At 43.6% G+C, this 17,174-nt stretch overlaps 1 protein-coding gene across 3 annotated transcripts in view; it reads right to left on the bottom strand.

The window, feature by feature from the left end:
* Nucleotides 1-17,174, bottom strand: part of rnf44 (ring finger protein 44) — an 82,671-nt gene that overhangs the window by 32,610 nt on the left and 32,887 nt on the right. The window contains exon 1 of one of the 3 annotated variants that reach the window (XM_003227923.4): nt 14,771-15,115. The exons of the other annotated variants lie outside the window; for them this stretch is intronic. The gene's annotated coding sequence lies outside the window, so the exon portion shown is untranslated. Of the gene's footprint in view, nt 1-14,770; nt 15,116-17,174 lie in introns of those variants that run through there. 3 annotated transcript variants of the gene reach the window in all.

Here is a 17,174-nt window from a genome sequence, read left to right as displayed (position 1 = left end):
ATCAACAGCATCAATTTCATCACCATTAGTGGAAGCAATGCACGTTCTGTTAAGCACACAGCTGGCAAATGACCCAAACAGAGTGAGTGGATGACTCCCTCCCTGCCTGCAATGCTCCTGCACGCAAATGACTTCATAATACAGCTCTGGAATTAACGGAACTGTAATGCTTTCCCACAGGATCTTGCCCTTGGCAACGAAGGCACAGCATTTCAAACCTGCTCTAGCATTTCTGTGTCTTGGGCACTAATGCTGGATTTTCCATTGACTTTCAAAGTGGTTCCAAGTCTTTTCTGAGAAAGGGTACTCCAAGAGAGACATCACTACTAATATGTGTACCAGCCTCATGCAAGAAATCTCAGGCAGAGAAGACACCATGGCAATGACATAAGGGAAATCAAGTCTATCCTCTGAGCTGTTGGCAATGACCAATGATAGTCCAGATTTGAGCGAAGTCATTCCAAGTGGACAAGTGCTCTTTCTTTGTGGTCTAGGAAGAGGCTATAAGCCTTCCCCAGACAGGAAAAAGTGTTCCTTGAAAGATCAGGCTTGCAATTAGAAATCCTTCTAGATGCAGCTTATCTCCTGAATCTTCAGGTGGCAGCAATGCCCAGGAGCACATTTCCTGGGCTGGGTTACCAGCTATGTCTGTTCCTGGAAAGGTCAGATACACCCAGTCAAACAACAATTAGTTATATTTAGATTGGATAGCTTGAATACACTTAACATGTTTTCTAAGACCATAGAATAATGAGGCAAGCTATTTGATCACTGCCATATCTTTGCATACTACTCCCTTGTTGAGCAGTTGCACTGACCATTCATCCATTTTCAGAAGGAATTTGAAGTGCTGGTTATTGCCTGCAAAGCCTAAAACAGTTTAGGATTGCAATACCCACAGGATTATCTCCACCCTTATAAATATGTCTACTCTCTCGGGTTATCCAGCAAAATCTTTTGCCTTCTAAGGTCCAACACGCGGGGATGTGTATGAGAGGGTCTTTACTGTGTAGGGTATAGTATGTGTTGTGCTCCATGTCTAGAGGTTCAGCTGTCTTCCCACTTCACCAGTGTGCTATTGCTCTCATCCTATTTCTAGCAAGATCTACATATATCCAACACATAGTTTTCCTTGATTTGTCCTGCCTCCTGTTTCATGTTGTCTTACTGATACATTTTGTATTTTATTGGTCTGGGATGTTTTCATTGATATTATTTGTTCTTGTATTACTGGCTGTTTTTATCATTTTGGTATATAAACCACTCTGGATGCCCCCACCTGGGAGATGTAAAACCAACAAATATATTTCCTTCTGGAATCCCCAATTCACTTGGCAACAACAACAAAATGACATAATACATACACAAAAAACCTTTTACTGGGCAATGGAATTCAGAAGACCAAGGAAGGAACTTTCATAGATGAAATACTTTTTATTATGTACACAAAAATTGTATTAAAAATTCTTATACAATCAAAAAATCCAATATAAAAAGAAGTTGAGGTGTAAGCAAAATTTAAGAACTAGAGAACATGCAAATTCAGATGTTGTTGCACTCCAATTTCTATCAGCTTCTGCCAGTATGAGTAATAGCGAGAGATGGTGGGAAATAACAGTTCATCAGTATCTGGTAGTTTCCCATCTCTGCACTAAACTACGGCATGTTCTTGTGACCATAAGGCTATATTTTAGAGGCAAAACAGGCAAAACTAACTGCAAGTATTCCTTATTATTGTTATTGTGTGCCATTGGGTCATTTCTGACATATGGCAAACCTATCACAGGGTTTCTTTCAGCAGAATTTGTTCTTGCCTTCATCTGAGACTGAGCAAATGTGACTTGCCTAATGTCACCTAGTGAGCTTCTACCACTGAGCGGGAATCTGAACTCTGGTCTCTCAATGTTCTAGTCTAACAGTCAAACCACTACACCATCATGGCTCTCACATTCCTTGCCTAAGAAAACTCTATGAAATCAACAAGATTGGTATAAATTTACAGGTGACATAAGGACATATACATACACAAGGGTCAGTAGGACTGAAATATTCTGAAGGAACCAGATCCGTTTTGGTCTTGGAAGCAAAGCAGGGTAAGGCATGGATAGTACTTGGAAGGGAGACCAGCAGGTGCAGTAGGATATATCTCAAAAGAAAGCAATGTATCTTATCTGTCTACACTTGATTTATACCCTACATTTGTTCCAAAGTAGAAGTCAAAAAGATTAGCAGCAAAACATGGCTGAGTACGCCCTGTCTGAGAAAGCCCTTTGAAATTCATGGGATCACTGTAGGTCGATAGGTAACTTGAAGGGAAGTATTATAGCAGCAACAGCAATCACAAAACACAAGAACACTCTTCCAATATCTACAGAATATAGTGCAAACATTCTCGTTGGTTCCCCTGAAGGGCAAGGAATAACATTTCACAAGCCTTCTTTAGGTTATAGATCCCTTGGCTTTTAGACACAGCTCAACCAGCACAATATTACCAGACCATAAGGAGGGGAAAAATTCCATCTCTTGGCTCTAACCATGAGAATAATTTCTGTCTTGCTGAAGACTCTCATACTGACAGCCTACAACATGTCTACATATTGTTAATCATATGTACATCCCACCAATTTTGCAAGGGTACAGGAGAATCGCCATCTGCCCCAGCAATAATGCTCACGTCAGAGGCATGATTCACCCTGGCTGCTTCACATACCAGAGAGAAAGATCAACACAAAAACTATGCATAAATCTAACACAGGCCTGGTTTTCATAGCCTTCACTTTTCCACCCCCTGCTCTCCTCATAGCAATACAGTAAGGAATATCAACAGAAAACTTCCACCTCAGTCTGGAGGAGGGCAAGGTTCTTGAAGAACACTGGTCCCTTTGAACATGTTGTAACTGTCATTGGCTCTCTAGTTTAGAAAGGCGGACCTCTCCTTGTCATTTATTGAAAGGAAAACAGGAATACATAGAAGGCTGTGGGCTCGCATATGACAAAAGAGAACAAGAAGTATTTTAAAAGCAGAGGCATCCACTTCTTTCATACATGCAGCAAGAATAGAACTTTACAACATCCTACCCAACACTTTCATCTTGGAGGATCATATACTAGATTTGTTTTGAAAGTTCTCACATAAGAGTTCCAGCCACACCTAAACTCTAGCAACTCTCCTCCAAAACCAGCAAGACCCCAAGTAAAATCCTACCTACTGACAAGCAAATACTCTAGGGTGGAATGCATTGTATATAAAATCGGGTAACAAATACCTGTACAGATGTGCCTTATTACCACAGAATAATAGGAGTTTCCACTAGCAGGAAGGAGTCAGTCACTGACATTTTTAGGAAAACACCATTGTTACTGTATGTTGCCCATTAGGGTTTAGCATTAGCAACTGTGCTAATGATAAAATGCAAGAAACAATATGTCCTTTGGTTAATTCAACTCCCATTTGGTAAATGGATTGACTAGTCAAAAAGCTAAAATAACTCTCTGGGGTACATGGAACTGATAAACAAGCTCCAAGCTTGGAATGATGTTGTTTATAACATACTGGAAAAACAACACCATACTTAGGAGGTACAACAATTGCATACCTTATCTCAAACTGATTTGCCAATGCAAATCAAGACTTTAGTACCAAGGGCCTACAGTATTCCAAAGGGAAGTTTGGGATGCCAAAGATGTTCCCTGAGCTGTTTACAACAGAGTATCAAATTCAAGAAGTCAGGCCCAGCTTTAAGAGCTGTAAGAGGAAAGTCTGGAATCATGAGGATCACTTTGCCAGAAACACACGTTAGAAATGGTCACCTAGTCACTCTCCTTTCTCAGCTTCACCTTCTGGCTCAGCTAGCACACACCAGCAAGACAGCTGGTATGTGGAGAAAATGGCTTGTCTTGTTAACCAGCATTGTCCCAGCGTTCTCTTGCACTTCCCATCTGCCTAAAGCCACCTGTTTCCTCTTGTCTTATTAAATGGGAAAGTTCTTTTAAAGAGGGAGCATTCTACACAGGTCTGTGCAGTCTGTTGGATAAAAGGACCACAGACAACAATTGGATATTAGAAAAAATACAAAGGGGATGGGGAGTTCTAAAAGGGACTTCAGGTTGAATAGAATATCACATACTGCCCTTGTACTGACATATGCAGTTGGTTAATCAAACTACTCTGATCCATTGGTACAAATGCAGAAGCAAAGGGTTGGAGAAGGGAGTTAAAATGTATAGTTCACACACACAGCAGAGAAACATTATACGAACGATGACAGCAGTCAGCATCTCTATGGTAAATTCCACCTTAACTTGTGCCAATATGAAACTGGTACATTACCTGCACGATGCACAAATACATCATTATCCCCATGGCTTGAACATTAACTGAAACGTTTAATATGATTCATCATACTTTTGTTAATTCTGCAAACTTCGTTGGACTTTCTGTTGTTTTGGAACTTGACAGCCATGTTATCCTCTAAACTATTTGTAGAAGAAGCTGGGAGATACACTGCATGCATAACTGCCTGGACAGCAGGCTTCAGCTTATGGCAGTGAGAAATAGTCTCCTTATTTATAGGAACTGTTGCCCAGGTTTCCTTGTTCTGAACAGTTGCTTCCCCATGTTTTTAAAAATGTATAGAAAACTACTTGGGGAGACAGCCCAGAAGTATGAGGGGCAGAATCATCAATATGCTGAAGAAGACCAGTTCTATTATTTCTTTTTGTCAATTTCTGTTTTGTTAGTAGTAGAGCTATGACTATCACAATAACGGATTAGGTAGATCAGAGGGAAGGGAGAAGCCTGGAACTCAGTCTTGTTAAACAGAACTGATGCAGAAAAAGATAGGTGATATACGGGCTGATGAAGAAAGGTTTTTCTAAAATGGGGTCACGTTCTTACTGAAGAAACTGGTCCTAGCTTAAAAGTGGAAATTCAACTCCAGGATGTTAATGAGCTCAGTATTCCAGTGGCATTTAGCCATTTTAGCTGGTATGTCAGCTTCAATCTCTGTTAGAAAAGAGACTTGGTCTGGCTGTTCTCAAGATCAGAAAATTGTAATGCAATCTACATGAGGCTCCACTTGAAGGTGTCCAGTTCAAGAAGCTTCTTAACTCAAACTGTCACTGCCCAATTACTACCTGGGAGGAGGTGGCATTATCTTTTGAATCTATTGCAGTGACAATATTTTGCTTTCCAAACCCAACTCAAGGCACTACTTTTAACCTTTAAAATCCTGAATGAATCATTTCAATAGCAGTTATTCTGGAGTGAATATTTTGGTCCTATCTAAGTTTTTAGGGCCTAACTGATATTGGCAGGCAGCCTACCAGAAGTCACCCACAAGAAAAAAGAGCCCTTGAGCTGAAAAATTCCTCAAGTGCACTGCAGATGGACTGCCCTTCATAACACCTCATAATACTTGACATTTTCTTCTTCTGAGCTCAAACACACAATTTTTTTTTTACATTTTTGAACCTGAATGATACAATTAAAATTACACCACCTGCTTTTGGAGCAGAAAGCCATAAAATGGCTTTTCTAGAAGCCACAATATGAAAACACTGCATGGGTATATCTAAAGTTATCCAGAGGACTAAGATACGCATTCTTTCTGGCTTGACAAGAACTCGCCAGTGGTAGGAAATGAATCTTTGTGTTAACTACCCTGTCCATTGTCTTCCTTTAGAATATTTTTGCACCTTTAGCTCCCTATTTCAGTTTTTCCAACCTCACTCACTATGTTTGCAGTTATAGGATTGCATGCTCTTGTGAAGCAAGGGGGTGCTAATAGTAGCAATGCTGCTAGTAGAGTCTCCCATATCAGGCAGGCTTCTGCTGAGGAGCCAAACTAAATGTGCTGAATGGCTACAAGGCAACAGCAGTAGTAGGTACTGACATTGGTGAACAATCTCTCAAAGACAATGACAGTGGCACCATAACTAACTCTTGTAAGTTCTGTGCAGGAGGTGGTACTGGCAAATCTCTTTTTAATACTTTTTATCATGAAAACTCTAAGATGAGACAACCCAAAATGAAATGAGATAGTGCCAGACAATGTTCTGTCTTAAGTGACAGCTTTGGATTTTGAGAAAGCCAGTTCCTTAAAAGACACTTCTGCTCTTGCATAAGAGAAGTCAGATGAAACCACTCTTGCTTTCAATTGTCTCACTCTAAAATGCAGCTTTGAAAGAACAATGGCCATACCCCAAAGATATTTCATGTCTCTCTCCTGAAAGTAACACAACTCACACTCCAACCAAACAATTCAAAGCCTTTGCACTTCACTAACCTCAAAAGCGCAATGGAAAAACTTTGATCTGCTCTACAACTGCATCAACAGCCCACAAGCCCACAGGAAAAATGTTCACAGCATCCAAACTCTCACCCATTTCTTTTATGTAATGGTAAATAATCATTTTCTCAATGAGCACATTTTCTTCTGTGTACAAAGCTAAACCTATGTACACACCAATCATAGAAATAAATCTACAAGTAGCACAAGTCCACAATGTATATTTATTTGTTTGTTCACACAAAATTAATAACCCACCGCGAGCCTTAAGGAGAAAAAGAATAAACTTTGATTTTATATTTTAAAAATCTGATCACCTGCAAGGGAGCTTTATAATCAAAAATTGGCTAATAATATGCTTGGCACACATAAAAAAAATTATAAGAAAACTCTGGCCTATGAAAGGCCCTTTTTTATCCTTCCGGTTTTCCTTTGGCCTCACCTCTGATCAGCGATTAGAGATTAGGGATTTCCTTTCTTCCCTTTCCTGACACAGCAAGGCTTTTATCACTGGAGACAGAAAACAAAATACTCACCATCTCCTGGACATTGTTACATCCCAAAATTGAAACACCCTTGAATAGCTGAATTGACGTAAAGATGACCGGTGTCTGGGCAATCATGTTGGGGTGCTACTTCCACGGCTACCATGTGCCCCCCTCCCTACTTGCCTATCATTACTTCACCTTTTAAACAGAACAGGATCCCACTTGACTGGTATACACAACACACTACTGTGTTTGTTCATAATATTAAATCCATGAAAATAATGTAGTTTCTATCAGTCACAATAATCACAAGCCACTGCTTATGATTCATGTACAAAAAGAGAAAATGTCACTCGTTTAGAGCATATTATTAATGGTCAATGATGAGGTCACTATTTTGATTCTTCTTTGACTACCCTGAACTAAGAAACCTTAGCTTAATGCAGAGCAAAAACTAAAATTCCAAAGTCTGTAGGCCGAAATTCTTCAAACCTCAATACAAATGAAATAAATTAGGGAAATAATACATTATGAACAAATGTTAATTTATAATTTTGTCTAAAAACCCAAATGGCAACTCCATCCAGCATCCTCAGAAGGAGTAATAGCACGAGACAGTGCATTATACTGGGCACAGTGCGACTAAGGGAAAACAGAAACTTTATTTCAGTTCTAATATATTGGAGATGAAACAGTCAATTTAAAAAATGAGTAAGCTATTTAGGACTTGAGATTACAGAACAGGAGAAGCAGAAGACAGTTTAGGATCTTCTGGCAGAACTCTGCCTGATTTGCTGTAGACAACAAGAGTTCTCTACCAACAACAAAATTCATTTTAAATCATATTGTTAGAATCCTTATTATGTGGTTAAACATGTTGATATGTTATATTATGTTTATTTATATCTATTTTTGTTATACTTTGGTCTGTCTTAGATAGTTTTAAGTTCTCGTATTGTATTTGATTCATTTAGTACTTGTTTGTTTTGACATTGAATGTTTGCCAATTTGTTACATGGTTTGAGTCCCCTCGGGGAGACGGAGGGTTATAAATTTTTTATTATTAGCCAATAGAAATTCGGGTGTTGCTTTGTATTTGGAGATGCAGATCATCCCAGTCTATGGCTTATATATGAGGTGCAAAACACATGACTTCATTTGGCCCTTTACTGCTCCTTATATGATCCTGAAAGTTAGCTGCTTGCCTCCCACTCTTCTCCATCTAGGGTGTGTTTGTGTGGGCCTATGCTTCTTCTTCTTAGGCGATCCCTCGTAGTTCGAGGATGATGGTCCTCCATTTCTTGGAAGACGCCTGTGCGTGATTTTTTTTAATGTGTGGAGGTCGGTGCACGGCCGGTCAACACACAGTCTTCACAGAGTGAGGTCCCAGCAGTGGTGTGGTTAACACAAAGAGAGTGGCTTCTCAGTCTGTTGCAGCCTTCTTCCACCTTCACAGCCATTGTAAAATGTAGCATGTTATCCTCCGCCTGCTCCGCCGTTGAGGTCTTTGGGTCTTCGGATTGTGCTTGGTCTGGAACCTCCCCTGTGGCCACTCCTGGGAGTGCATCACTCCAGTAGTTGTGCCCACAGGTTCACTGGAACACGCAAGCCCCCTCACCACGACAAGGTGACAATCCATGGGGGGGGGGGGAGGGGCTATGCATTCAGAGATAGCAATAAGTAAGCAGTTATGGGTGAAACCACCTCATTGTCTCCACATGGGAATGCCCTAAAATAAGGTTAAGAGGAAACATACATGTCACATGCAATCACGTCACATGCAGTCCTCAGTCCTTAAAAGGCTGTGTACCCTTTGGTCTTATATGATGCAGTATGTTATTAGCTTCATACATACAGTCTACAACCAAGTTACCATTTTGCTGTTTAGATTTTAATGAAGAAGGAAGAGATTTCACAAGTTTGCCCTTGCCAACCATATATAAAGCTAAAGAATTCTACACGATGACAAACTTTGTCCCCCATGCCCCTCCAGTGAGAAATGTCAAAGTGTTTTTAACAAATAACTGCATTTACTTTTATAAACATCTCTCAACAGTTATAAGGGCTAAAACTATCTTTTTTTCTCTTAAACAGGAAACCAACAGGAAATCCCTGCCACGTATCTGACAACATAAAAGGGCCTTAGAGTGAAGCAAGCAAGCAAGCAGCAATTAATTCTCTCTTTAGTCTAAGCAAGTCTGAAAGTGCACATTCTCTAGACTGGTACTACTCAAACTGGGGTGCCTGGATTGTTGCTCTGAGCTGGAGAATTTCATGAGGGTTGTGGTGGAAACAGCTGTAACCAGAGGGCACAAATATGCTGCTGGTGCCTAGTACATGGGGGGGGGGGGGGGGGGCAAAGTTGCCCTCAAATTTAATAGTTCAAGAAACACTGCTCTAGACATAACTGCCTACAACTTCTCAGAGGAATGGTAAGTCTACTAGCACTTGGAGGCTCCTTTACATGAGCAATACCTCACTAAGAAGCAATTGTATGGAGGATGGTAATGGGACAAACCCTAATGTGGTTTGTTGTTCAGTTGATAATAGGAATACAGAACTGCAAAATTTGAGAGTAAAAGTTGGGACTTGGATAAACAACCACCTTCTGATTGATATTGTTCTCCCAATGGCAAACCTAAGATCAGAGGTCCTCTTATAACTATTCCTCTGTGACTGACCTGTGAAGAATTCTGTTACCTGACACTGTGCATCAGATGCCACTGAAGAAGGCACTTTTGTTATCACAACCAACCTCACATCCAGAGAGCAAACCAAAGTCCTAGATTCTATCTTTCTGCCACCTAAGAATGTGCCAATTCATCTAAACTGTTGCTTGGATGTTGTTATGTGCTTTCAAATTGTTTCCTATTTACGGCAACTCTATCATGTAGATTTCTTGGCACTGTGACTTGCCCAGGGGGTTTCCATGGCAGAGTGGGGATTTGAACCCTGGTCTCCAGATTTCATCTTGCTCTTATTTCTTGGCTAGCTATCACTATAAAAGCTTTTGAATATTTTAACAGGTTTAACACAATAAAACAATATTTTAGCTGACTAGCATTATCTACAAAGATATGGTCTACATTATGTACACTAGCAAGATGAGAGTCTTCATAATAAATGTTATGGGGCAGTTATGTACAGTTTTACAATAAACCATTCAGAGAAGAGCAGAGACTTCTTAATTATTCGAGATGTTTCTCTCACTTTGGAGACACCTCCAAATGGCTCCAGCTAATCTAATTCCCACCCTTTTCGGCTGCTAAATGCACCTTTTTCAGCTGTTCTACTACAGCCATTCTTCTCTAGCAATAATTTCCTCTAGCCTCAGATGACCTCTTTGATTCTAGAGGGCTGTTCACGCCATCATACGGTATCAAAGGTCAGCAAATACCTCTCCTCTAGGTGAAATGTCACTTTTCAAAAGTGTCACTAGATCTCATGGTCACAGAGTGATGCACAGAAAGTATGTGTTGCAAATTCAGGAAAAAAAATCAACAACTTGCCAAGTGTTTCCAGATATTCACGGTCTTGTACAATTCCCTATCTTTTCTCATCTATGTCCGATGCAAGCATCACTTGTGTTATGTTTCAACCATCACAAACAATTCCAAAGTTGCATTAACTTGATCAAAAACCTGGACATCATCGCAGAATATCCTGGGGTCAGCAAACAGATCAGAATCAGTAGCTGTTTTTTAAAGGGGGATTTTTTTGGGAAGAGTCCCAAGTTTTGCTATCACCTCTCCTTCAGTCTCACAGAGTAAGAGTCACACTAGAAACAAAACTCTTTCCCCTCAACATCCAATGCCTTCTTTCCTTTGTCTACACATGCAAAAGTCTCTTGTTTTTGGTTACTTTGAATTCCACAAACCATCCATAGATATTGTCTGCTTTCTGGGTGTATCTCTTTCAACTTTGTCCTTGTATTTGCCGAGAGGTTGGTGATGGAGGGCATTTAAAACCATTTCAGCATTCAGTACACACACAGAGAACAACATTGAAGCCCACCCCCATGAAAAAGAGCTTTGTAAACAATCCTTCTCCTGATACTATTAAAGCCTATAGAAACAATACTTTTTAAACATTCAGAGATCAACATGTTGTGATGAGTGTTGTACTAGGATTCTGGGAGACCAAAGTTCAACACAAGTCAGTCATGTCCACCCACTGGGTGACCTTGAGCAAGTCCCACTCTCTCAGCCTTAGAAGGAAGGTAATGGCAAACCCTCTTTGAACAAATCTTGCCAAGAACACATTAGGATAGGGTCCCCTAAATCAGAGTCAACTTGGGGTGCATCTACAGCAGATCTTTCCAAACTAGGTGTCACAACACGTTAATTTGTTGGCTGCAATGTGTCAATATGTCATGCAAATGTAATGACAGACCTCTGAGTCCATGTCAAAGAAGCACTACCTACCACCTTGCTTGTATTTTTACGCCACAAAGGTACCAATAGTATGATGCACTAGCACAGCCATTCTCAACCTGTGGGTCCCCAGATGTCTTGGCCTTCAACTCCCAGAAATCCTAACCGCTGGTAAACTGACTGGGATTTCTGGAAGTTGTAGGCCAAAAAACCTGGGGATCCACAGGTTGAGAAGCACTGCACTAGTATAATCCCCTTGGAAAATCTTGTAAATGTATGTTATTATCTTACCAATGGAGCCCCTGGTGGTGCAATGGGTTAAATCCTTGGGCTGGCAGGACTGCTGACAGACAGGTTTGAGAGGGGTGTGAGCTCTCCTCTGTCAGCTCCAGCTCCCCATGCGGGGACATGAGAGAAGCCTCCCACAGGATGATAAAACATCAAACATCAGAACATCCCCTGGGCAATGTCCTTTTAGATGACCAATTCTCTCACACCAGAAGCGATTTGCAGTTTCTCAAGTCGCTCTTGACAAGGGGGATAAAATCTTACAAATCATATATATTTTTAATACATTTTTCATGAGATGCATTGTATCCTCACATATTTTGTTACTCCAGTTTATGCATGTGTCTATATATCTCTTACAAATGGTGAGTTTAACTTTCGGCTGGCTGGCTAGTAAAATTGAATTAAGGTAAAGGTTTTCCCCTGACATTAAGTCTAGTTGTGTCCGAGTCTGGGGGTTGGTGCTCATCTCCATTTCTAAGCCGAAGAGCAGGCGTTGTCCGTAGACACCTCCAAGGTCATGTGGCCAGTATAACTGCATGGCCGTTACCTTCCTGCCGGAGCGGTACCTATTGATCTATTCACATTTGCATGTTTTTGAACTGCTAGGTTGGCAGAAGCTGGGGCTGACAGCGGGAGCTCACTCCGCTCCCCAGATTCAAACCGCCAATCTTCGAGTCAGAAAGTTCAGCAGCTCAGCGGTTTAACCTGCTGTGCCACAGGGGGTGTACCACTGGGAGCTCAAAACTGAATTACTGTCACTAAATGATAAAAGTCTAAAAAGTGTCTAATCAACGTGAACCATTTTGAAAGCTCTGATCTACACTGTAGAATTAATGGGAGTTTGTCAACAGTATTGAATTTTCTGAGTTGTAGTTTTACAAGGCCTTTAAGCCTTCTTTGCCAATGAGTGTTTCATATACTCTCAAGATTCTATAGCACTGAGCTATGGCTACTAAAGCAGTGTCAAGCTGAGTTAATTCTATTGTGTAGATGCCTCCTTGGAGGCACAGAACAGCGACAGGTAAGGAAGCCACTGCAGACCACTAATCTTCAAATAAAGATTTTTAAAAACCACCTCCGCGTGTTCGATTAGAAAGGAAACCCTACCAGGAACAGGCTTTAGCTTTGAAGCCCCTCTCCGCTTCCTCCCAAGACTCAGCGTCATTCTTGGCAAAGCATCCCAGGCTGTGATGGAGCAGCCAGAGGCCAAAGCATCCCGGGCAAGTCCAAGAGGGAGGCAGCGCTCTTGCTCCTCGCCGCTTTCGCAGTCGGGGATTTCGTCATGCTCCCAGCCGCTGCCAAGCGCCGTTTGCAAAGCATCCCGCACCTTCCCCGATCTGTCTGCGCAGCTTCCTCGCCGCGGACTCCCTTCCGAAGGACACGGAGCACTCCCCTCGCTCCTATCCACACCCACCCGCCTTGCTTCGCCTTCGCAGCACCCGAATACGTTTCAAATGCGGGCTAACCTTTGTCTTCTTCGTCCTCAGGTATCGGACAGGCAAGACAGACAAACTGGAGGCGGGATGGGGGGAGGGAGAGAGGGGTCCAAGGAAGCCAGCCCCGATCCCAATCAGGGGATCTGTAACTTTAAGAGGCGCGAGATCCTGGGCCATGTGCTCCGTGCGAAACAAAAGCAATAACAAAGAGCTCGGAGGAGGCGGTCACAGCAGCCTCTTCCTCCTCCGGCCTGGTCCCACCGCAAAGGAAACGCCGCCACGGAGGGGGGTCGAGGCGGAGAGTCGCTCACATCCCTTAGAGCTGGAAGACAGCCCAAGAAGGACTCAGCCAGCCCAACCCCATGCACCCAGGAAGACCCACACAAGCAAAGCACCCCCGACAGAGGGCCATCCAGCCTCTGCTTCAAAGCCTCCAAAGGAGACTCCACCACAAAATGAACAAAATACGGCTACCAGTATTTTTAAAAAACCCTCTAAAATCAGGACAGTGAATAAAGAATAACATTCAGAAAACAGCAAACACCTCCTAACAAAGGATTCCACCAGGCAGTAAGCAGCCAGACCTTGAAACTGAAAGGCTATTCAATGCTAATCAAGATGGCCAATAGAAATATTCACACTTGCCTCAAACAGAATAGAGTTCTTTTTCCCACCCTGGACCTCCACAGATATATAAACCCCACCTGATTTGTTCCCAACAGACCTCATAACCTCTGAGGATGCCTGCCATAGATGCAGGCGAAACGTCAGAAGATAATGCTTATGGAACATACTGTCCGAAAAACTCACAGCAACCCAATCAGAAGAAAACTAGGGCTTGGAAGAGCAGCTGTGAAGGAACTAGGCCAGCGGTTCTCAACCTGTGGGTCCCCAGGTGTTTTGGCCTACAACTCTCAGAAATCCCAGGCAATTTACCAGCTGTTAGCATTTCTGAGAGTTGAGGGCCAAAACATCTGGGGACCCACAGGTTGAGAACCACTGAATTAGATAAAATCCTGAAATGTGACACTATAATACTGAATACTATAGTTAGGATTGCTTGGGCCATCAGTTTCTATGTATGATTCTGATAGAAAGAAAATCAACTCATTTCTAATGTGGTGCTAGAGAAGACTTCCGTGGATACAGTGAACTGCATAAAGACAAACGATAGAGCAAATCAAGGCGGAACTCTCCATAGAAGCCAAACAAGCCGCTTTACTTTGACCATATTACGATAGGCTTGGAAAAGACAGTAATTGGGTTGCTGTGAGTTTGGCAAGGAAGAATGCAGTAGGAAAACCCACAGCAACCGACTCCACCACACTCCCAGGCAGCAGCATAACCCACTGCCAAACAGCTCTTGTCATCGGGAGTTTTTTCCCCTCGTGCTTCTTGCGTCTTCCTGCAGAACAGGGTCGCGCTGGATGGCCCTGGGGGGTCGTCTCCCAACTCTTCAGATTTTAGATCGTCATAACATTGACATCTTGACGGGGGAGCCGATTCAAAGGAGCCCCTTCCTTCCCCAGGCTGCGCTCTTCCTGACTCCCAAACAAAGGCATCCACAACGTCGGAAAGGAGCAGCACGTGTCAGGCAAGCAGGAGCAGCCTCCCACCCCGCTCCCCCTCGGCCCCTTTGTATCTCTCTTCCCGGGAGAGGGACACACGAGCGGCGGGGCCGCAGGTGCCCAGGCAGGGCCAAAGGGGAGGGAAGGCATATTCACCCAGGCCGCCTTGCTGCAGCCTCTGCCGCTCCTTCGCCGGCCTTCCCGCCCCACACAACCACCCAGGCTGGGCTTTCTTCTCAAGGGCCAGGATTTGCAGCTTCCCCCCGACACCCCATGCATGCAGGGGGCCCCTCCCCCCTCTTCCTCCCCTGGCGCCCTCCGTACCTGCTCCACTTCTCTCTCTCTCTCTCTCTCTCTCAGTGCAATTGCGACCCAAACAAGGGTGCTGCTGGTTGGTGGAGGCCCGCCCCCCCTTCCCTCGACATATGCGCAGCTGCCGCGGCTGCTTCCGGTGCCTTCTTTTGTTTTCTTTCTCTGTGCTCCCAAATTATGGGCCCGCGATTCAAAAAAAAAAAAGGAAGGAAGGGAAGAAAGGGGGCGGCTTTGGCCCCGGGTCTCTGGCCCTTTAAGAGCTGCCCGCGCCGCCAACTGGGAGGGGGGGGGGAGCAAAGGGCGCGTTTGATTCTGAACAGGGGAAGGGAAAGAACGAGCGCGCGCCCATGGGAAGGAAGGAGCTCGAGCGCGCGCGCGTGAGAGAGAAAGAGAGCCCGGGCCGCGGCACGTGACCAGGCGCGCGCCCCGCCGCCACCGCCGTCGCCTCGCGCAGCCGCGCTTGCTGCTGCTACTGCTCCCATCGGCGGCAGAAGAAGAAGAAGAAGCCCCGCGCGCCAGAAGCAACAGCAACAGGGTCCAAACGTAGAAATATGGGGGTGTTAGGAAGCAGCCATGGCAACTGCAACCGGGAGGATGGAGCCCAGAATTGGTAACATAGAAATACCCACGCAAACTAGGACCCAGTAAGCAAACGAGATGGTGCAACTTTTATAATAATTATTTGTATCGCAGCACTGGAAGGATTACTTTGGCATCACTCTCCACTATGCTGCCCCTCCATCCCAATTTAAAAAGGGTACATTTAAAACTCCATTGTTTGAGTGCACAGATTTTCCCTGGGACTTATGGGTGCATCTATACCAGTGGTTCCCAACCTTTTTTTGACCAGGGATCACTCTCCAACATTAGTACCAAAAGGGTTATGAATCAGTTTTAGAGTCAGTTTGCTTATCTGGGGTGCTGATTCAGAAAATTGCACCAGATAGACTACATCAGCTCTATTTTCTGATACAGAACATTTGCTATCCAGTAGTTGCCATCTGCTCACCCACAGAAATCCATATTTAATAATCTGGAGCTGATGTGGTCTATCCAATGTAATTTCTGAATCAACACCCCAAATAATCCCAGGAACAGGCCTAAAAACGAAGACACAGAGGCGCTCCCGTTTCCAGGCACCACATGGAACAGCTCCGCTCAGGGGGAGGGAGAAGGAAGAGAAGCAGCAGTCAGGAGGCTTGTTGACAGGCCTTTTGTGCGCAGTCACCCTCTTCCCTCCCGACATCGCTGTTGCCTCAGCACTATAAGAGAGTTTCACGAGACCAGCTGCTCCCATTGCAACAGTGTAGGTCGTGGACCATATTTTAATTCTTGGGGACCTCTGGTGGTCCACAGACCACAGGTTGAGAACCACTGATCTACACGGTGGGATTTAATGCAGTTTGACAGCACTCGAACTGGCTCAATGCTACGGAATCCTGGAAGTAATAGCTTTAGGAGGCTTTTAGACTTCTCTGCCCAAGAGCAGAGGTGCCCCACCAAATTACATATCCCAGGATTCCATAGCCTTGAGCCATGGCAGTTAAAGCACTGTCAAGCTGCATTCATTCCACAGAGTAGATGCACCCTAAGAAAGCAACTGAGGTTGGTAGGAAGAAAGCTGGGATGTCATTGTCCTTTGACCTCACTATTAACAACCCCTCTCCCATTTAGGTAGGGAATGTGAAATTCTCCAGGCGTTAAAATCCTGATCTGGAGATTTTTTTAAAAATCAGTTGGATGGCCATCTGTCGAGAGTAGTTTGGGAATCTTCAGAATGAGTTTGGACTGGATGGCCCTTGGGGTTTCTTCTGACCCTGTTGATTCCAGATTGCAATAACCATCATCACACACCAGTGGTGAAAACTGCAGTTCAACATCATTGAGAGCAGGGCTTCTTAAACTTTGTCAACTTGCGACTCTTTACCACAAAGATGCAACTATGTAAACTTATTTTCAAGGAATACAACTGGCCTCTTGCTTTATCCCACCATGCAGAAAAGTCTACTGAATTATTTACAAACTTCCATATAAACTTCATACAATGAATCATAGAATCATATAATAGTAGAGTTGGAAGAGACCTCATGGGCCATCCAGTCCAACCCCCTGCCAAGAAGCAGGAAATTGCATTCAAAGCACCCCCGACAGATGGCCATCCAGCCTCTGCTTAAAAGCCTCCAAAGAAGGAGCCTCCACCACACTCCAGGGCAGAGAGTTCCACTGCTGAACAGCTCTCACAGTGAGGAAGTTCTTCCTGATGTTCAGGTGGAATCTCCTTTCCTGTAGTTTGAAGCCATTGTTCCGCATCCTAGTCTGCAGGGCAGCAGAAAACAAGCTTGCTCCCTCCTCCCTATGACTTCCCCTCACATATGTGTACATGGCTATCATGTCTCCTCTCAGCCTTCTCTTCTGC

Source organism: Anolis carolinensis, chromosome 2 (assembly GCF_035594765.1).
Source record: "Anolis carolinensis isolate JA03-04 chromosome 2, rAnoCar3.1.pri, whole genome shotgun sequence".
Taxonomy (NCBI): domain Eukaryota; kingdom Metazoa; phylum Chordata; class Lepidosauria; order Squamata; family Dactyloidae; genus Anolis; species Anolis carolinensis.
Note: the sequence above shows the minus strand (reverse complement) of the source record. Positions and strands in the feature narration are given on the sequence as shown.